The 23,194-nt window shown below is 41.8% G+C and overlaps 1 non-coding gene across 1 annotated transcript; it reads left to right on the top strand.

Moving 5' to 3' along the window:
* Positions 1-17,312: 17,312 nt before the first annotated feature.
* LOC121696354 lies at positions 17,313-17,426 on the top strand. The gene has a single exon (XR_006026297.1). It is a non-coding gene; the product is annotated as a U5 spliceosomal RNA (small nuclear RNA).
* The last annotated feature ends 5,768 nt before the right edge of the window (positions 17,427-23,194 follow it).

Here is a 23,194-nt window from a genome sequence, read left to right as displayed (position 1 = left end):
TGATGGGACGATGGCTTGCTTCAGGGAAGTGTTAAAGATGTCTGTGAAGACATCCTTAAGCTCCCCTGCGCAGTCCTTCAGCGCACGACCTGGGATGTTGTCTGGACCTGTTGCCTTACGGGTGTTGATAGCAGCAAGTGTCCTCTTCACGCTGTCGGCAGAGAGGCACAGGGGCTGCTCATGTAGAGGGGGATGGGTCTTCTGTGGGCAGGTGCTGTTTTGTGCTTCAAAGCGAGCAAAGAAGCGGTTCAGGTTGTTGAGCAGAGGGATGTTGCTCTCACAGCTCTGTGGCGCGGGCTTGTAGTCCGTGAGGGCCTGAATGCCCTACCATAGGCTTTGTGCGTTCCTGCTGTCTTTGAAGTGGGTGGTTATCTTGTGAGTGTATTCCTTTTTTGCTTCCTTGATGCCACGGGACAGGTTGGCTCTCGCTGTTCTCATGCCAGCTTCATCCCCAGCTCTGTAGGCTTTGTCTCTGGCCCTCAGCAGCCTGAGGACATCCCCTGTCAGCCATGGCTTCCAGTTAGCCCGAGTGATGATGTCTTTTGTGTGGGTCACATCATCGATGCACTTGGTGATGTAAGAGGTTACAGTGTCTGTATACTCCTCTATGTCTGTCCGGTTGTTGTAAGTGGCTGCCTGCTTAAACATTTCCCAGTCTGTTGTGTCAAAGCAGTCTTGAAGAGCATCGGAGGCTCCCTCAGGCCACACTTTTACCTGCTTACGAACCGGTTTGTTCGCTTTTACCCTTTGTCTGTATGCGGGCATTAGCATAACAGTTATATGGTCTGAGAGTCCAATGTGGGGGAGGGGGGTGGCTTTGTATGCTCCTTTGTGTGTAGTGTAGACCAGGTCCAGGATGTTATCTCCTCTTGTTGGAAAATCAACATGCTGGTGTAGCTTTGGAAGTACAGTTTTAAGATCAGCATGGTTAAAATCTCCAGTGAAGATGGTGAAACCGTCTGGGTGTGCCGTCTGTTGTTCACTGACAGCCTGGTACAGTTCACTGAGAGCCGCGTTCTTATCGCTGTTGTTGTTGGTAGGCGGGATGTATACTGCGACTAGCAGAATCGCAGTAATTTCCCTTGGCAGGTAAAAAGGACGGCACTTTATGATCATAAACTCTGCCAGTGGTGAGCAGTGTTTGCATACTACTACAGTGTCCCGGCACCATTCGTCACGGATGTAAACACAGATTCCTCCTCCTCGTGATTTACCTCCCTTTACAATGGCCCTGTCTGCTCGATAGCATGCTAGCTGCTCCAGTTGTACAGCAGAGTCCGGAATGTTGTCATTTAACCAAGTCTCAGTGAAGACGAGCACACAGCAGTTACTTACTGTCCGGTTCGTTGATCTCAGCAGTCGTATGTGATCCATTTTGTTGTCCAGTGATCGTACATTTGCCAGGAGAATGGATGGTATGGCTGGGCGAGTTGGGCTGGCCGCTAGCCTGGCCCGGACGCCTCCGCGCTTGCCCCTCTTCTGCTTCCTCGCACACCGCTTCCGACGCTTTCTTTCCGGGGGAGGAGTAGCAGGCGAGTCCGGTGTTGTTGCAGTTTGCATTTGCAGTACTTGCAGCAATGGATACGAGCTACCCGACAGGGACAGCCATTCTTGTGGGCACACTTGCCACACGAGCAGGGATCTGGCAAACCTTCAGGTTTTGAGATTACAATCTCAGGGACTAATAAACTCCCCTCTCTTACAAAACCATAAGCATCTGCATTTAAGATCGAGGTGGCGTCTGTAAATAGTGCTTGGACCCAAAGCTGCTGTTGATAATAGGCTCTTTGTATATGTTTTCTCGCATTAGTTGAGGTGCAAGCGGTCCTCTCAAAGTCCATCTTAAAGGCATGGCTATCAAACGCAGCAAAGTGCAGGTCGTCAAATGTCTCCATCATGTCTGTTGATGGTTTGAGACATTTGACCAAGAATGTTTCCGCCATTTGTATTGCACTCTCTGTTAGTTGTGGACAGTTGAAGTTGAGGATCAGAGATGAGTTGTCTGGTTTGCGGACAGTGTTCAGAGCTGCAAGTTTGGTTGATATTTGTATCGCACCCAGTCAGCGCATGTAGTGTTGGGAGACACTGTATGAGCTCGTCTCCCAGCGCTATGCAGATATCATGAAGTGGTAATATTGATCTGTTCACTCCTGAGTTGCGGATGAGCCAGAGCTCTTTGAGGCAAAGATTTCTCCAATTGACTGTTGTGTGGTATAATAGGCACACAAAGACAGCTGTATCACCTGATGACAGTGTCAGTGATGTAGATCCTGTACGGTGACTTAAAATGTCCTGCACATGGAACATCATCCGGTCATCAGCTTCCTCGTGTGTGCAGTTGAGCCAAGGGAATGGAGAAGCGCTCGCAGCTGACACAATCCATGCCTGTGGTGATATACCAAGGTATATAGTGGTTTGGTGCCTTTGTAATTGGTGGTCAGCCACTCAGCATAGAAAGCCTGAAAAGCAGTTTTGCTAATGGGAGATGACCAAAAGTTCTTTAATACCACTGGAACATTTTGGTTTGGTGAGATCACATCAAGGACAACCATGTTTTTGGATATTCCTCTTCTCTCCCTCTCTCCATGTTTGATGCTGTCGTCCCTGTAAGTGTCGAAAACAATATGGATCTCACCACAGTTGCCTCCAGCTTTGGTGACCATATATGTCAAAGCAATAGCAAAGTCGTGGAAAGTCTTGACGGGTAAAACAAGTTTCTTTAAGGAGACCTTTCTCACCAATGCCATGAAGTCGATAATGATGGCGTGTGTTTGTGGGAGGGTATTTGGACCTTTTATCTATTTGTAGACACAACTTCAGCAGCTCAGTCCCAAGTTGTGATTTGGCACTCTTCCTCAAGTAACCGTCTTTGTCAACCAAAAAGAATGCAGAGTTGGTGATCTCATGCTGGAGTAGCTCCTCAACTGTGAACCCCCGGTGACACCCATACTCAATAAACATGAGAGCTTTGATTGTCTCATCTTTGATGTCTGCTTTGGAAGCCAAATTCAAGGTGGTCTTTGGCAAAGTAAACTTGACTTTACTAATAGTCGAGTGTATCGATAACGACTTATTTCTGAGTCGATAAATTTAGCACAAGCAGCACTGCCCTCTGTGATACAGCACAACAACTTATCTACATTTTCGTTGGTCACAATTTCTTCAATTGAGAACATTCTTAAGCGTTACCTGGTCTCGTAGAGGACTGCATACCTTCAGGAGATATTCCTCTATGTCTTGCACCATCTTTACTATTTTAGTTGTAGTGCTCGAGCTGAAGTCATGATGAAGTGAGAGTTCTCCTCCAACATTATCCCTCATCTCAAGGAGATCAACATACTGGTCTTTTTTATGCTTGATGATTCCCGAAAGAGCTACTGCTTCCTTCTTCCTGGTGACCCCAATTATCCCTCCACTCACTTTGGCAGGCCGGTTGTAATACTGCTCTAGTGTCTGGTCAAATGGCACTCCACTACCTTTCCTGGTGGTGTTCACAACAAATCCACCATTTATGTAGGAATCATAGAGAAGTGGGAACTTCTCCTTCAGTTGATAGCAGTCCTGCAGGAATAATGGTGTGTCCATCGACAGTAGGTTGTTCTCCCAAAAAAGAAGAACAATGAAGTTGCCCTCTCCATTGCACTGAGGTAGAGAATCCAGTCTCCAGAGCGCAGAGAATTGGTCAGATCCCTCAATATTGGGAACAGGTCAGAAACATATGTGTTCCAGTAATTAAAGGACTGGGAATGCAATGCCCGTTCCTTAAGGTAGACTTGAAAGGCTGCATTGACTGTGTCAGAAAGCTCCTTTTTGGTGTTCCATTCTTCATGTGTGGGCTCTTTGGACTGCCAGTTGACCTGCTGTGCCTCTAGCTCTGTTTTCCTCTCAGGGTATTTGGAGAGGAATGCTTCCAAGATCATAGATGTGAGGACCTCGTGTATCATTGAATGGGGAGTGCGGGCCCGAGCTTAGTGAGAACCGGAGATCACGTTCTTAATGACATCAGTACCGTAGCACTCTGTTTCAACTAGAACATCAAACATTCCAGAGGGTTCCAGGTATGTACCAAGACAGGCCAACACAATTTTCTCCACATGAAACCCACCTAGACTAAGGAATATATTGTTAAACTGGTCTGGTTTCATGAGTTGGATTTCCTTGGCAATACGGTACACACCTTCGTCGGCCCACAACCAGGGGCGCCTTAATACCACCTGAGGCCTCTGGGCTACATGTCTTTAAGCCCCCCCCCCCCAAACCAAACCGCAAATATTAATTATGATTAAATACCCTGCCCGCGATCTGACCCGCCTATTTACATAACATGCGCTTTTGGTTAATAAAGCCTAACAGTAGCCTATCATTATTGAGCCTATGTAAAACATTTATATAAACATGAACAGAAAGCCCTCCTTAACCACGTCATCTACCCATGACATCGCTTATCAAAAAGGCCAGCCTACTGCACGAAAACAAGCGTTGAACTTTTACACTGGCTGTAGCAGGCTAAGTTAAAAGATGGGTTACACATACAGTAGCCTATGGATGTTTCAAGCAGGGTTTCCGTTGTCCGGTAATTACAAGACATTGACCGGGAAAAAAAATGAAATGTCCGACAAAATTAAATCTCTCCGGTCAAATTGTCCGATTGAAATTGGCTAATAACCCGTCCCCCTAACGCAATCTGAATTTCAGAATAAGCCTTAAAATGTAAGCCTATATTAAAGCAATAGCCTACGTCCTTTGGCTATGTTTTTTTAATGTACAGGCTCTACCGTTTGAAAGCTATTAAACAACACGCATAGCCTATGCTGCATTTCAAATACTGTAGGAAACATTTCAAATAGGAAGCGCACGCTTAAAACGTCCATGTTAAACAACAAACAAATGAGTGAGGCGGTTCAAACATGGCCAGGCCCAGGCAGACTAGCCTTAAACGTTTTTTTTCAGAGGACAGACGCGATGGATGATGATAAATTGGTAACGTCTGAAGCCTCAGATGTCCGGTCAACTCCACCACCACCAGATAAAAAGCATAAGTGTCGGGCGTAGGCTATCTGTCGGAATCATGACGTTGGAAGTGGAGTTGCGGGGTTGCGGCCGCTCCAAGACACTGTCATTCTCCGTGTACACTGGACATGCAACTGTTCTGTACCCAAAGCATACAGTAGGCCTATGCTTTCTCTGTCTATGATCTGCAGGGTTAGGGCCTCCTCGACGAGGAGATTGCTGGTCCGCGGATAATTTCCGGCACAATTAAACGATATCATTGAACCGCGGACCGAAAGAAAAAGAAACTAAACATTTCCCAGAATAGGAAATATTTCTTAATTTATTGTTATCAAATAAAGAGGCATAGCCTTAGGGGGTAGTGGTGTGAGCTCATTCTTGTGTGTGCGCATCTGTGCAAGCAGTGGAACCACTGGAGATAACGTGGGTATAGCAGCAACAAACAACGTTGCCTTTTTAAAACAATGAACGAAGCGGACTCTTGCTGTCCATGAAAACATATATACTGGCTAGATCTTGTTAGGCATGTTTGTCTCCAGTGTTCCTGAACTTGACTAGGTAATTAAGAAGCGATAATAGGACTCTGCCGGCACCATTTTTTCCCAGCGGAAACTCTGGTTTCAAGCTTTCAAACGTGTATGTAGCCTATTTGTCGTGTCGGGGGGGGGGTTCTGTCTACATAACACACCATTTTTTAAACGTAGTTTGGGAGGGTCAGAAATACTTTTAGCCTACAGAACAAGCAGCTGGCTCATGTGACGTGAACATTGGCTAGGCCTACCTTATGCATTATCACTACGTACCCTACATGGAGACATATCTCACGTTATTCCACTGCTTGGTTGAATTTCCCATTGTCCTACGTAATTTAGAACGACCATTAACCGTATGTTATTTGCACACCTATGAAGTAGATCCATTTTTTTGGCCGTATCACACTTGTATATTAATTCGCCGAACTCCTTGTGAAGTTTAAATGAACGGCCACGTTGCATCTGAGCTGTAAAATGCAGAAGTTCAGAACATTGCAACATTGTAGCATATGACGGAGGTGGCTTTTAGCTAGATGGATGACAGCAGGCTAAGTAAAATAGCGATGTTTCAAAGCTAAAGTTCATCAGAATCTTGGGATACGCCCGCTTGACAACGGGAGAGATAGAACTAACGACTGGCCTTTGGCCGTAGCAACTAGCGCTCTAGAATCTTTGGTAGCAACCATCCATTTAGAACTAGTAACGGCAGTTTGTCCTGCAAGTTGAGAAATTAGTTGATATGTGTCGGAAGAAATTAGTTCTTCAAACAAGACAGTTTTAGTGGTTAAACAGGGTCTCTGCAAGGATGTCATTGTCATTGTGCGATGTGCTCAATTAGGCTAGCTCCAGAGTAGGCTAATGACTGACGCCGCGAATACGGACACGGCTGTTTATTATTATTGATTATCATTATTATTATTAGGAGGCCCCTCATTGGTCGAGGCCCCTGGGCTGAAGCCCAGGTAAGCCCCTGCATTAAGGCGCCAGTGCCCACAACCCACCATAGGTATCTCCCTTCTGTTTCAGCACATCCTGAAAGTTATTCATTGTGGTGAAGATTGCATCAAATGTTGTTGCGGGATAAGGAAGGATGGGTGTAAGAATTTTGGTGGTAGGATGAAAGTTGGCATTCACAATTGCACTTCTCACAGCTGTAAATGATGGGACACTGTCCCTCTCATGTCATTTTTTTGGAGAAGCGATTGACCATCCACAGAAAATAGTCTGAATTTATTTACTTGGTGGACTCGGTTGCTTTGGCAGAGCTGTCAGTTGTTGTGGGAGAGGGGTCTTTTGACATATCGAAGAATTCTGATGCTGCAACAGTGGAGCTCTTTGTGTTTGGAGTAGGTTCTGTGGCAATTGCAATCTGGGCCTGTTGGCATGGGTGAGATATCTGTTGCCCTGGAAGTGTGTATCACAGGTACGACTGTGGTAGACTCTGTTGCTGCGGTAGAGAGTTCTGATTTTTGTCGATCAACAACTGTTGCTGGAGCTATCAGGTCCAATGTAGTAGAATTGGAGACAGTCTATGATGCCTTTTAGTCAGTGTGTATCTTCCCACGCCGTTTTACTGCCCCCATAATCTGTTGGCAAAGGACTTTAGACCTAAGCTTCACTGAGGTGCGGCTCTGATTCAGACCCAGCGGCAGACACAAATTCACGGACGGGCATTACACCTTTCCAGGGGGGGCACTGGAACTTAAATTGATCACGGTAGTTTAAGCTTACACTTGACAAAACATTCCAATATGAAAATGTAGATGCAATTGTTGTAAAATGGTGCAGCTCCTTTAAGAGAGCCCTGTGCGCAGGGATGGAGAGAAAGAAAGCGAGAGGGGATAGGCTATATGTGTGTTAAAACTGAGATGCGTGTGGAAAAAGTAGACGTGCTGTTGAGACTGGAGCTAGTCATATTTAAAATAATGCAAAAATAAATCCGCAGATAAAACCAAAATCCTCGTTCATTTGCTAACCACTTTCAGATAGAGTGTTAGGGAGTTAGCCCCGAAGTTACGGATAACTTCGGCCCTGGAGTGGTAAGCTTCCTGTTCTCCAACTAGGTCAGAAGAAAAAAACTGTAAAGGTTAACGCTATCAAACAAACCCAGAAACTACTAGGCATACTTCTACTAACTACAATATGAGATATAGCCTACCTGCGAGCCGATAAGCTATATTTGTCATCGGATGACAGGGGTTAGTGCAGAAGTGAAGTAGACTGCGCCACGTAACCTCCTCTCCATTTAGGTGATGGGCTTACCTAATGTTCCTGATTGATTTAGCTACGGAATAATACAGATTTTACCAGTTTTATTTGCTACTTGCTAGATTGACAAACGTATAGGCTAGGCCTACATTTAATAAGTGTTCAAAATCAATCTATGGGATTGGGGTTGGTTGGAGCAGCCAAGCTCGTTCAGGGCAGGCACAGATGACTTCCAGGACGGGCCTGGTCCCCCAAAGCCCCCCCATGCCGCCGGGACTGCTCTGATTGTCAACAGACCTTGCAGAGATCTCACTTTCCGCTGATGCTGAAGTTTAGGCTAATAAATAACTGGCAATTCTTGTTTGTTGCTAGTTGTAGGCTATGCAATTTGTAAATAAACATGTCTTGTTTATTTGTTTTTGTTTAAATATACCTGTTGTTTTGTTTGTTTTTGTTTAATTTCAATTCATATGTATCATTTATATTTGACTTAATTCCATTGGTACAGTAGCCTACATAAGACATTCCACAAGGTGCATTCTAAGGCTTTGGCTGCACGCTTGTTATTGTCGCAACGGCATTATTTAGAATGCATTTACTTTTAAAGGAACTAGCTCTCACGGTGCTATTTTGTAGCTTAAGGACACGACTCTTACGGAGAACAAGGTTTCTAAACTTTTCTTTCTTTTTATTCTTGTTTTAATATATCGTGTTAAATTATATTGTTTGTTCTTAATTAATATCATTGTATTATAGGCGTATCATATAGCTCTTATGGTGCTACTTTGTAGCTAAAGGAACTGGTTCTTAAGGATAAATCTTAGCACTCAGCTGGAACGGGAACAAGGTGGCTAGATACTATTCTTTCTATTTATTCATTTTACTGTAACCTAACATATTGCTGTTATGTTTGTCATGTTAAGTTCTTATTGTATGTTATTGTATTATATTGTACATAGCTCTTACGGTGGTCTCAGGACTTTCACAAAGAAATAAAGAAACCATCAGTACGCTACAACTGTCCGGCTAGAGTTTGCTACACAATTGGTTGACTGTTTTTTAGCCATTTTCAAATCAGAATGCTTACACTCTTCTATGACCTTACAATCATGGTCATTGTGAACATTGTGTTCACCTCAGAAAATCTATAGCTTCAAGGGTTTATATGTACGCATATTTAATGAGATATTGGCTAATTTGCATATTTTATTTTATTTTTAAGACTAAGTGTAATACAAAAAGTATTTCTCTTAATATGAAGATTAAACTGGTGGAAGTTTATGAGAATATCTATAAAGGGGGAAAAAAGTCCCATTATATGACCCCATTGAACAACGTGGGATGTGTGCTAAAATCTCTACTCGGGACAAAAGTCCTGAAAAAACAAAAAAACAAATGACACTATTATCTACTGAAGCGTATTGCTGCCACACTAAAATAAATAAAAAGGGTCAGTATTATGTAATTACGTGAAACGTTTCTTTCTCGTTTCTCTTTTTCACGTTTTAACAAGATATGTACCGGTATCACGTTATTACATAAATTTATCACGTTATTTCATGATACTGATATTTTCACGTTATAACGTGAAAATATCATGTTATTTTAAGATGTATATCTTGTAAAAATGTAAAAATATCATATCACGTTATTAGCCTACATGAAATTGTCACGTTATTCAAGATAATGAAACTAAACGAAACGAGAGGCAAGAATAGGATATGCTCGTTTACACGACTCAATCAAATTCTATTTTAAGCTCGGTTTAAGACATTCTCGTTATTGAACACGGTGAATGATATTGTTATAGGCCTATAGCCTATGTGAACACCCAAGCATTGTCCAGAATATTCTGCACCTGTGTGCAGTAGCATAGCGGAGTGGCAATCAGGAGAGTCGGCAGGATTCCCGGTGGGGCCGGGCTGATTACAGTGTGATCTCAAAAAGTTTGTGATCTCAAATTGCTGTTTGAATATTTAATTTGCTTCACTTCTCACTCCCCGCGTCCCTTCCCCACAGCCTTAGGGGCCGTTTATATGAGAACGATTGCGAAGGAAGACGACAAAATACTTTATCATACAGTAAGTGCCTTTCGTTTACACGGCGACCCCGCCATCGGGGCTTGAAGACGCAAAAATCTGAAGACTCCTTCCAGAGTGTAGAGTTTTGAAGACGACCCGGGTTGCGTCTCCGTCTAAACGGCTAAACCAAATATACTTGATTACCTCTCTGGCTAAACTGTCAAATTAGAATGTCTGCGCGTGACGTACCGGGGTTCTATCACACCACCACCCAGCGGTCTGGAATGCATATCCAATCGAATATCACCTACTCTTGCGTCTTCATATAAACAAAGATTTCCCCCTGAGAATGCTCGTCTAAACGCGAATAAAAAAATAAGACGAGACGCCACTTCTGCATCTTCTCTTTTCATCGTCACCGTATAAACGTAGCCTTAGAAATGACTGCGATGACCTGCAGACTACCGAGCCAGAGTGCTCTATACATTCACCCACATTGCGTGAAAATTCGCATATTTATCAAAGCCCTTTCTTCCTCTTGCGTCAAATTAGCGAAAGTTTTATTTATTGTGTTGATAAGAAGATACAGCAGAACTATCAGGCTGTGTGAGCAGGCTATCCTGCACAGAACCTCTCTATCGGCCTCCTTTCAGCGGCTCTCTGCCGATACACACACATCCCTCTTCACTGCTCCTCAGTCAGCTGGGAACTGACCACACACACGTAGCCTACACACACATACACACATGCACAAAAACAAACACTCATCAAGCAGCACTGTGTAGGCCTGATAGCAGTCAGGGTGCAAGTTCAGACACGACTAGTTATCATTTATGCCAGTCATGAGCTCTCGTAGCCTCGTTTCGTTTCGTTATTTTGAAATAACGTGATATTTTCATCTAAAAACGTGATAAATATCTTGTAAAAACATGAAAAAATCATATATTGAAATAACATGATATTTTCACGTTATAACGTGAAAATATCATTATCATGAAATAACGTGATAATTTCATGTAATAACATGATACATATCTTGTTAAAACGTGAAAAAGATATTGTTATAACAAGAAACTTTTCACGTACATAATACTGAGCCTTTTTATTTATTTTATTTATTCTTGAATTTCCCCTAGGGATCAATAAAGTATCTATCTATCTATCTATCTACTGTGGCAGCAATACGCTTCCGTAATTATCACACTACAGGTGAATGGGACTTTTTTTCCCCTTTATAGATATCCCATACATTTCTACCAGATTAATCTTCATATTTAGAGAAATACTTTTTGTATTAGCCTACACTTTGCCTAAAAAATAAAATAAAATATGCAAATGAGGCAATATCTATAAATATGTGTAGTCCTACGTGACAATTCCAACTATCCAAAATGTAATTACGGCTAGTAAGATGCTGATATCTATAATGTTAATTCCGGATAGTCAAATTTAGCTTTTAAATGTTAAAAGGGCTTGCCATAACAAATCTTTATTAATCTCATTAACTCTGAACACAAATGACAGAGTAATTTCTTATGGGTTGTTTTCACATATGGCAAAATATTTTCAGATTTTTAAAATGTTTCCTTACTGTTTTCTCGGTTTTTGCTTCTTTTTCGCTGGCTCTGTCATGACGAATGTCTGAGAAACTCCATCGCTACCTTTTTCTAGCCGGTGCCTGGCGTGTATGTGTATTTGAATGCAGTAAAGCCTGTGTATTTGAATGCAGTAAGGCCCGCCAGCCCACAGTTGCAAGGGGGGGTTTTCCGCTCACATGCGCTATGGGGAAGCGAGACGGCCACAATTCAATAATTCATATAACCATCCCAATGACTCTGAAGCTGTTAAATGAAGGTAAATTAAGCTTAAAAACTTGCATATTAAGTTAAAGTTAAGTTAAGTTTCATGGTGGTCATTCCTGTGCTTTTGTTGATGTTTTGGATGTTGTCCTATAAGCTACTAGAATTATTTTAGTATCAGTATTAAGATAATTTGGGCAGGTATCATATTGTCACAATGTTGATCATTTGCTTTCAGAGGTGCAGTACATGATAATGTAGTTTTAGGATGATTATTTTTCAACTTTTAAATGTTTGCGGGTGTATGCATGTTTAATCCTGGATGCTTTGGCCCTTGGTTTGGCATGCTTGACATAATTTGGCCCTTGGGCCTAACTATTTGGGGACCTCTGTCTTAAGGTACTGGTACTGTCTATGGAACCAACTCCTGCCACACCCAAGCCGCACGCCCTACTACCTGCACAGAACATGCAGGGAATATGGGGAAATTCAGGGAAGCATAATTACTTCCGCTACATGAGGACTAGGATTGAGTGGCTGCAGACTATCATAAATTGTGTGGTTTTATAATCTCAATTCCAAAAAAGTTGGGACGCTGTAGAAATATAACCAGAATGTGATGATGGTCAGATGGTCAGCATGAAGTAGGTCGGATAGTAGGCCTTGGGAGTTGTCGGAGAAGATGTTGTGCGTGTGCTATGACACTTGCCTTTTGAATGCCTTTTGAGCTGTAAAATGAACAGAGCTCCTTTAATCTTAGGACAGGAAACACCACATTCACTCTCTCATGTACCAAGACAGAGAAGCAGTGTAAATCATGCAACACTAGAGAAACCATGGAACCCACAGCGGTTCAGTGACTGTGGTGTAACCATGGGTTACTCAGTGTTTCCCAAGTGTGGGCTGCAGCCGTCAATATATTGCATGTGGGCCGCAAGAGAAAAACAGCATTGTTTTTTTTTTGTTATAGACCACTGAAGTTCGCCTAAAAAAAACTACCATCTTTGCCCATATAAGGAGATCTACACACTGAAGTCCTCCTTCGAGTGGATACTGTGATCTCCAGTAGGCTACGTTAAAACTCTTTGATTTTTGCTACCCCAGAGCTAAATTGCAATGCAACTTGCCATAGGTAGTTAGCTTCATAGATATTAGAAAGCTAGATACCGCAATTGTCAGTCGATTGCTAGGTGGCAACATGGCCGCCATATTGCTGGGGGGAAACACCTTAGAGTAGACCCCCCTTGAAAGGAAGGCTGACGTGTTCAGAACAGATGGAGGTGTTGAGCGAGGGGTACTTGCCGGATAAAGTTGAAATGTACAAACACACACACACACAAACACACACAAATACACACACACATGCCACACACACACACACACACACACACACACACAGGTGAGTGAACTAGTGATGTAGTACTCGAGTCCGGTCTCGGACTCGAGTCCGGTCTTGAGACCAATTTCTGCTTTCTCGGTCTCGTCTCGGACTCGTTCCTTCAAAGACTCGGTCTTGACTCGGTCTCGGACCACAGTGGGAGGAGAAGGACTCGTAATTTCAGACCGAGTCCTCGAGACCAACGCATTTTTTATGTTCATATAAAAAAACAGACAACACATAACAACAATAATAATAAAATGCAATGTTGACCGGCATTATTTGAAAATGACATCCCATGGTGCAATGCAAAGATACTGCCGTCAGAGCCGTTTATTTATCTCTATGGCTCTGCTGCCGGTGAGTGTCTGTAGGTCAGCATAGTCCATATTTAGACGTTAAGACTGCTCCTCTAAACAATTCCCAATCTAGCTTAGTCTGTAGGCCTAACTGTTGATTATTAACTGGGGTGATATTAAATTATGAATATTAAAACTGCAATTTTTTATGGTCTTGGTCTCGACTCGGTCTCGACTCGGACTTGCTTCCTCAAAGACTCGGTCTTGACTCGGACTCGACTGTATTTGAAAACCAACAGACTCGGTCTCGACTCGGTCTCGACCCTTCAAAGACTCGGTCTTGACTCGGACTCGGCATAGGCGGTCTCGTCCCCATCACTAGAGTGAACACTGGCTCTTTGTTGCATTTCCAGAAAGCCAGCATGAACTCTCCAGTCCTTCCAACATACCCTTTCGGAATCTGAACCATGAAGGATGAAAGTAGCCCACTTTCACTCTCTGACTTTTACTCGAATCCATTGTGGTCAAATTCTATGAAATTCTGCTCACTAGCTGTGTGTGCAGGAATGAAAGGGAAACCCTCACCCACCCCCCCCCCCCCCCCCTCTCTCTCTCTCTCTCTCTCTCTCACTCACTCACTCACTCACTCACTCACACACACACACAAACTCAATGCCCTCAATCCTAACTGTAGACAGAAAAACACACAGGCATGGGCTGACCTGAGTTAATGGACTGAGATGAGGGACATGTGCACATTCCTTTTAAAAGGTCTCATTGCCACGACAACACCCTACATTTGCCCTATACATGCTGGGAATTCAGGAACACTATTAGCTAGCTTTAACAGTGTTTATCTTATGTTAAAGGCGCTCTAAACAATGTAACACGGTTTCTAAGCTAAAACATTTTTTGTCACATACAGCAAACATCACCTCACCATCCACTAGCAGCCTGTGCCCTGAGTATACTGTAAAAAGCGGTCTCTGTGGACAGAAAACAGAATTGACGTTACCCAACATCGCTTAGAGCGCCTTTAAACAACAATGGTGTCAACTGGAGGAAAAGGGAGAAATGAAATGAGCACAATGGGTGCTGATGAACTGTAAACAGAAAATCACTCAGTAGGCTTTGTTTATATGACGTTTGAGAAAAATCGAATTATTGTGTTAGTCTGACTGAGGTTTTAAAATACATGTAAACATCCCACACACATAATGTGGTTGGTTGTTGAATTAGTCCTGTGTCCATACTTGTGGTTTATGCGTGTGTGCTTGTATTCAAAAATAGCATTTGAAAGAATGCATTCTTTTATTTATCTGTCGTCTTGATATGATAATTATAGACATGATAATTGTATGTGTTTATGGCATGTTTTATGTTAAATACTATAATAAACAATGCATCCACCCATTGCATGTTCTTTATATAGACACTGTCAAAGGGGTGAAGCTGTCTTTCAAGCCCTCTGCACAATCTACATCCTCCTCTTAAATAGAAAAAGAGTTCCACAACCACCAACGTTGGCTGTTTCCTTTAGTTAGTCTTATCTGGCAATCCAGACAGCCTTGAGACAACAAACTCGAAGTCTTTATAAGTACCACAAGAATAAACGTAGAAATGCGTAACAGTGAAAGATTTACAGTCATACAAGGTATGACAGACTTCCTAAAGGAGTCACTGTGCTTCCGATGACTGAGGAGAATTTTTGTCACCCCACCTAATCAAGATCATGAATTTTCCATGTCTCTTTTCATGGGATGACCCAATGTCAAACTGTTCATTGACAAATTCCAAATTTCAACATGAACCAAAACATGTTGTAAGAGGTTGTGAATTCTGTAAGGGAGAGATTGGACTGAGGGCATGTATGGTGACAGAGCAGGAAAGAGATGCTGGCCCTATGAAATACTGTTCGGTTCTGACTCACAGTGATGGCCATTATCTGTTTATATCTGAAAAGATAGCTCAGGTTTAAACACCCACAGACCTTTTCACAACAATTATTCTAATACATTAATTCAATTGAAAATGAAAAGACAATAATAGGTAATTTAGTTCAACTGGGAAGTTTGACATGATAACTGGTAGGCCTCTACAGTGTGTGAATGACAAGAAATCTGTTTGCGTATTTGGTCTGAATGATACAAGCTGTAACTCATGAAATAAACAAAAGACCCTAGTCAACACCAGATGTAGCTGTAAAACATGATGTGGTCTCCAATTAGCATACCAGTCAGTCAAATGTAGCTTGGTAACACACATTTATCACAAACTCTGCTGATAAAAGCCCTTATTGTTAAAAACCTGAAACTGCATTACTGAGAAGATTAGATTTGAGGTCTGACTACTGTCACATGAGTATGGTAACTGGCAGCATTAAAGCTGCAGTTGGCAAGTCTGACAGATTGAAGGGACTTAGCCAAAATGTTGAATGTTTACAACTCTAATGCCCCTCCCCCTACCACAGAGTGGTATTTGTGCTCGTCAGTGCGCACCAGACTGCACCAGACTGTGATTGACAGTCAGATCTCACACAGCCCTGCTCTGATTGGACCAGAAGAACCGGGAGCTGTGGATTTTTGCTAAACAAATAAGGTCTTCTAGGTGGAGGTAGAAGTGCTGGCTTTTTTCTAAAACCAGCTGATTTATGTTGTTCTGTCGGAGCATAGTGTCGGTTTCAGTGAATATGATCAAAAAAATCTTGCCAACTGCAGCTTTAAACTGAGCTGGTGGGTCATTATGCACTCACACAAAAGGCGAGTTGACCGGCCTTAATGTCACCCCGGGGCTCGCTCGAACTGTTCACCCACATCACGGCTGTTTTGTCAGAATCTGTAGGACTTGTGTAGATTCAGACAGTCACCCATGCCTTAGGCAGTCAATGTGACCAAAGGGCATTCTTGATTGATCCAATAGGACAGTTGCAGCAAACCCCTGGACTTAGGCTTCGCCACAATGAAGCAGGCAGTCAGTCAGAAATGTCAGAACGGGGCATTTGTATGGATATGGCACGATTCATTATCAAATTCAACAAAAGACAGCCTCAGTGTAGGACGAATATTCTAATGGTACTTAGACCTCAGGTAAAAGGTTATCAGCCTGAACATGAACTCAGGCCAGTTCAACTTTTGAGGGACAATCGCAAAATGAGTGAACCAACACAACCAGGAGGACATAGGCCTATTACAGGAAAACAATTCCTTTTTTTATAACGAAATGCAATGCCATAAACATAGTGGAATAGTAGTTTTGATACATGGATATTTCCCACAATTAATGAATATGAGGGAAAGAAAATGCTGGTTACTGCTTGTTTTTCATCTGGGAGGAAAGTCCCTTGATATGTGTATTTGCACACAACAGTAAAAGTGAAACCTTTTTCTCACAGAAGTTTATTTAACGGTAGCGAGCTACCAGCACTGTGGGGTTGTAAAAATGTGCTACTGTTTGTGGGTTTGAATCCTGGCCAGAACAGGGCTGAGCCGCAGTTCAACACAAGGGACCACAAGGGCCAGACAAGTTTAGACCACAACAAACAGTTGTGATTTAATCAGAAGTGCTAAGCTGTGGGTGTGTGTTCTCTTCATCAAAGGAAATCATGAAGGCAACAGTAGTTCCCACTACTGACCATTTATTAACTGTGATGGTTAACTTATTGACCATAGGTACAGCACTAGCCATATATTTGAGTGGAGCTGGCAAAAGATCATCGAGAACTAAACATGCTCTTAAATGCTTTTAAAGTGACATTGCAATATTTATAAATGAGTTAAACAGCATTAAATTAGCAGTATTTTATAAGAAATTAATATTCACAACAAAACTTTTTTTTGGGGGAGGGAGCAATTTTGGCCACCCGTGGTTTAAATGATGTTATGCCCAAAACACACCCATGACTGATTCAGAAACATAAGGCCCACCTTCTTGCGCCATGTGCCGGATGTTTCATAACGTTTCATAACTAAACCACACAATATGAACTTGACAAACCCCGAAATTTGTTTAAACTACTACCACCAGTGACCATGCGTTTTAGACTATCATGATATGGCTATCATGAATCGCTCGGGTTTCTCTTCATCTCGTACAAATTTTTTGCCTTTTACTAAAGATTTCCGTGGAGGGGAACAGCCCAGAGTTTACAGTATTTTTGGAAGCTCTGCTTTGGCGGAGCTACTCCTGGGGCGGTGCAGTGTAGTGGTTAAGGAGCTGGGCTAGCGTGCAGTAGCCTGAAAGTTGTCGGTTCAATTCCCGGCTTCCACCGTTGTACCCTTGAGCAAGGCACTTAACCCCAAGTTGCTCTGGGGACAATGTGATCCCTTGTAATATAGCTGACATATGTAAATCACTTTGGTCGTGTCTGCTAAATGTAATGGAATGTAATGTAATGATAGGGCTCCTTGTCTCATCCCAGTTCAATTTACAGTAAGTTTAACTTAAAATACTAAATTCTCAATCTATTTTTATCTAGTTTTATTTCTCCTATTTCAAATGTTGCTTTCCGATGGGTTTCATGTTTTGTCCTGTTGGTGCCTACTCTTCAGCCTGTCTACAGTGATAACACTTTACTACTTTCCCCTGTTTGTCTACTGCTGCTGTGATTATGCATTAAAAACACACTACACACCTCCGCCTGTTGCAATCTTGTGATGGTTGGAACACTCAAACTCTAATTAACACCTGCGACTCCTCTGAACCCACAGCAGCTAGGCTGTCGTCACACTCCTCTTGTCACCGCCGGTGAAGTGCAGGTGAAGGTGCCTATATGCTTTTAACCCAGAGAAGCAGTTTCCTCCAGTGTATACTCAATGATCAAAGGGAAACCTTATAGGCACGCCGAGCATTACTGACGGTAAATTGAGTGGTGAGTTTTTTGAAAAGCATATCCTTTGAAGTGATTATTTTAAAATCATTAGAGTGTCTGAACAGTTATTTTTTCCCCTTGTGTGTGTGTGTGTGTGTGTGTGTGTGTGTGTGTTTGCGCGCAAAGGAGAGGGGTGCTGGGGGGGTTGGTTTTTATCAAATCCCGACCAGGTCAATTAACCACATACTAATGGTGTTATCTGTATTGCACTAACACACGCAGGATGTAGTTTTAGCCAATATTCTTTTTATGATTCTATTTATTATTCTACTATTCTTACTATCTATTTATTATTCTTTTTTTGACGTCATATTGATTCTCCTCTAATGGTCAAATCATTTGAACTGAAACCTCACTCAATTTTCTTCAACCTCCCTTTTCTGAGTGATTTTGTGTCCTTGGGACATGTGTTCACTTACTATTTAATGGATATACATATCGAGACTCTGAATATCAACAATGCCAGCACAGTGATAAACTCAGGGATAAGTGAAGATGGCTAAATATCATATGTTTCTATAAGTGGCCATTTACAGTAAGGCACAATGGACCAAAATGTTAACACAGTTCATCAGTTAGGAAAATTAGCTGCAGGGCAATTCCGTGCAAAACTCTCACGTCCATAACGCCAACTAAATGCCATGGTATTTGTACGTTTTTCATGTAAGTTCTACAACCAAGAATGCTCAAATTTCAAGTAATCATCATTCACATCATATCATATGTCATTGTGTTGGTGAATTGCCCTGCAAGATTTTCCCATGACCTATTGCAATCCCCCCCATTTATATTTTGTTTTCCCTACAGCCAAGAACGGACTGGCAGCTTCAACATGAAACACAGGCTGAAGAACAAAGGAACTGCTCATTCAGACATATACTAGTTATGTAGTGTAATACGTATATTGTGGTTATCCCATTCAAGAGTTTCATAAATTAATGATTATGATCATCATTGATTATGACTATCATTGCTGAAATTAGTTGTTTAATGTTTACAGTTTTTTTCAGTCGCTAACAAGCGTTTGTCTATAACCAGTTGTCACATTTTCAAAACTCTCTAAACACAATTATCACAGCATCGGCCTTTTGTGGCCATACCATTCACACATTTCATGTCGTTTTCACACAATATGCAGTCAGTGAACACGCAGTTTTTGTAATGTCAACAACAGCCAGTATTTTAAAACCTGGTGTACTTTGATTGACTATATGTACCTTGTGAAGAGAAAACAAGTGTTATTCTTTGACAGAATAATTTCATTTTGAGTCAGATTTCCAGTGTGTTGGTAAAGTTGTGTGCAGAGAGATGTGTTAGTATAACTAAATGTGTTTTTGAGAAGAAAATTATCCATTTGGCCAATTGCAAGTGCAGCCCTTGCCACTTAATCTACTAAACCCCTCTTACTGCAGTTTACCCCCCCCCCCCCCCCCCCCTAAATGCACAAAATATTTAATAGGCTGACACCAGACATAATTTCACTGCATTTCTTACATCCAGTAACTATGCATGTGACAATAAACTTCCTTGTATCCATGTATCCTTGTAATTGTGTTTTGTAGGTGTCAGTCTGTGTTAAGAGTTTAGAAAAAGTATCTAAGTATGGGTAAGCGCTTGTTAGCATTTTCAACTGAGAGAAACCATTGCCCTTGCCTGGACTTACAGCTGGGTACACTAAGTGCACATATTCTGCTCCTGGAATAGTCCAGTGCCAGCAGCTTTTAATAGAAAGGAATGTCTGGGCATGGTCATAAGAAACAAACATACTACATTCTGAGATTTTTACATGCAATTCTCCTCATTGGCCACACAGTGTCAGCAAAGTCACTGATTTGAAGAGTCCAGTCCGAGAAGTTGAACAGTCTGCTATACTAATCAGGTAGCTTCTCGTGGTCTGTGTGCTATATGTTCTGTGTTTGCGATTTATTTGTACAGATAAATATACTGATAGTTGTGTATAAGTACATGTTGTTACATATTGTTGGACAGGTTGTTACGCTGTACTTCATTAGTAGCCTACATGTTACCGCATTTGTTCAGTGTTGTTACTCTTTGCTACAGTGGATTAAGCAAAAAGTATATCTGTATAAAGTGCATCTGTATGACCATTCTGTGGAAACCAAAGTTGACCAGCACAGTATCGTGGAACGTGCGTGCTATTACCCACTAGATACATGCAATGTTTTTTTTTTATTTTTTATTTTATTACATTACATTTAGCAGACACTTCTTGACCAAAGTGACTTACATATGTCAGCTATATTACAAGGGATTACATTGTCCCCGGAGCAACTTGGGGTTAAGTGCCTTGCTCAAGGGCACAACGGTGGAAGCCAGGAATTGAACCGACAAATGCAGTTGTATACAACTACCATTATCTATTTATCTGTTAAATTGCAACAAAAGTGGTTGTTTCAATAGGTGACTGTTAACCTACTCTTTAATTCCCCCGGTGCACTTGCCTTGAGTAGAACCTCAATAAGTTGGTTAATGTTAGGGTACTACCGGTACTACCTTGAGTTGCTGCAGCCAACTGCCAGGGATAGGCAGTATTTCTGTTACATGTATTTAAAATAAGTATTTAAAATACAAAATAATATGTTGCCATTTGTATTTTATTTTGTTGAAGAAAATGGCTTTGTATTTTGTATCAAAATACTTTATAGGTATGTATTTTTGTAGTTTAAAAATACTGCCAAATATTTTTGGTAAACCCAATAACCTACTTTTGATGATGTGATGGCATCATACAAGTGCAAAATAATGAAAGCAGCCTCTAACTGGTGCTGACTTTGCAATTTGCCCAGAGTTGTTGTGACCAGGATATTGAGATTCAGGAAGATGATCCAGAGCAAGTTGAGTAACGTGTAGGTTGCTCAAGTTTCTTGAGCACTTTAATCATCAGTTTCTTGAGGACTTTAATCATCCAATCGGAAGACATGGAACCGGTTATGTGGTTGCCCTGGAACAAGTTGCCACATGTATCGCCTAGCCTGGGTTTCCCCATGCTGCCACACGCACGGTTAGCCAGGCTATATATCGCCTAATGCAACATAATGAAATATTCATTTAATTAGCCTAATAATTTCACCAGATTTGTTGTGATCATGATATTGAGATTCAGGAAAATGATCCAGTGCAAGATGAGTAACTTGGTTGCTCACACACACAATAGGCCTACACTCCCTCATAACAACCTCAAGTTTCTTGAGAACTTTAATGATCAGTTTCTTGAGAACTTTAATCATCCAATCGGAACACATGGAACCGGTTATGTGGTTGCCTTGTAACATTGCTTAATCTGGATGCATTGACAATGTCAGTCTTGTAGGCAAAGAAAAGCTGTTGCTCTCAAACAATGTCCACTTAATCCACAAAGTCAGTGATGAAGGAATAGATTAAATAGATATGGAAGGTTTGCAAAGTGATATCATGCTACTAAAGAGTATTTTAGTACTTTCAAAATACAAAAATACAGTATTTTATTTTAATACATGGTGTGGCTATGTATTTTGTAGTTTATTTTGATACATTTTTATTTGATATTTTAAAATACATTTCGATGTATTGTTGCCCATCACTGCCAACGGCTAGAGCAGCCAGGCAGCTACAGTACTACACTCTGGGAGCATATTTAAAATGTCCCCCATAGTAGCACTGTAGCTGCCTTGCTGTTTTAGCTGTTTCCTGCAGCAACTCGAGCTAGATAGCACTGATCGTTTTTGAGGGTTTTTCTTGTACCCACAGCACTCAGTGACTTTGATAAACAGATCTATGTGAAAAATGGCCAGAATTTTCCTTTAAGGCTTCCAGAGTGTGTTTTACCTAACACACATACAAAACGTAAGCCTGCACAGCTATGTACCAGCTAGCTTCCATTACAATCGCAGGTATCTCTGGCTGACATGGTCAAAACTGCATGAAATTGGAGGCGCATTTTGACACCCTCTGAATGCATTCCAAGTTTCGTGGAATTCCGTTCATGTGTGTGTGTGTGTGTGTGTGTGTGTGTGTGTGTGTGTGTGTGTACATGTACATTTAGTGACTGTGCACCAATCGGCCTGTAGATGGCTACATGCACAGCACACACACACAAAGCAAACACACACATGCACACACTCATTTACATAGACAAAAGTGGCAAGAGAAGGGGATGGAGTAAGAGATGGAGGCAAATTAACAAGCGTGATTTATTTTTGGGGAGAGAATGTGCAGGACTGGACGGCGGTCATATTTTGTACCGCTCTGCATTACATCTGCAATAGTTATGATTATAGTGTTATGAAAGCATGCTCAAATTAGACTTTCTGTGTTTCACTGTTTCAAGCATGTACTTTCCATATTTAAGGGCCTCTCAGTCTGTACTGCAACTGCCATTTTTGGAGACAAAGATAGATTCTGTATGTTGTCAGGTCTTTGGTGCACTAATTTTTGAAGTGTTTTTGTTATCTGTATAATGTCTGAGGCAACATCTGGACAAGATTACCATGAATGTGATCAATGTACACTGACATCCTGTAACCAAAATAATGATGAATGAGGAGTGGTATATGATCCGTAATTCACGTGTGCTCCACGCTCAGGTTATTAGTGGTGTCCTACTTAACATGCATTGCAATGCATTCAAAGGAAGCCAAACACCTCAAAAGAAATGTGACGATAAAAAGGAAAACTCCATCTGATTGTCTCCGCAAACTAGAACACAGATATCCCCACAGGCCACTGTCCTATTTACTCTGTAAGAGCACATTCATCTTGTGTTCTGGGGAATAGACTTTTTGAAAATTAAAGCGTTCTGATTTTGTCAAGCTTGCCGGGATCAACAGAGCTCCTGTCATCCCCTCTCTCTCTCTCTCTCTCTCTCTCTCTCTCTCTCTCTCTCTCTCACTCTCTCTCTCTCCCTTGCCTTGTACAAGTAGATAAAACTGTTACTTCAACCCAGTTCCCTTCATATGGAGTGATAGAATTCCCCGATGTGTGCCGCATGGTGATTACTGAACAGTATGTGTCGCCTGAAAGCAACAGATATAAGAAATGATGTTTGGGAGGAGTGGATCATTTCACATCCTCTATATTCTC

This window comes from Alosa sapidissima, chromosome 21 (genome assembly GCF_018492685.1).
Source record: "Alosa sapidissima isolate fAloSap1 chromosome 21, fAloSap1.pri, whole genome shotgun sequence".
Taxonomy (NCBI): domain Eukaryota; kingdom Metazoa; phylum Chordata; class Actinopteri; order Clupeiformes; family Clupeidae; genus Alosa; species Alosa sapidissima.
This window is presented reverse-complemented; position numbering and strand designations above follow the sequence as displayed.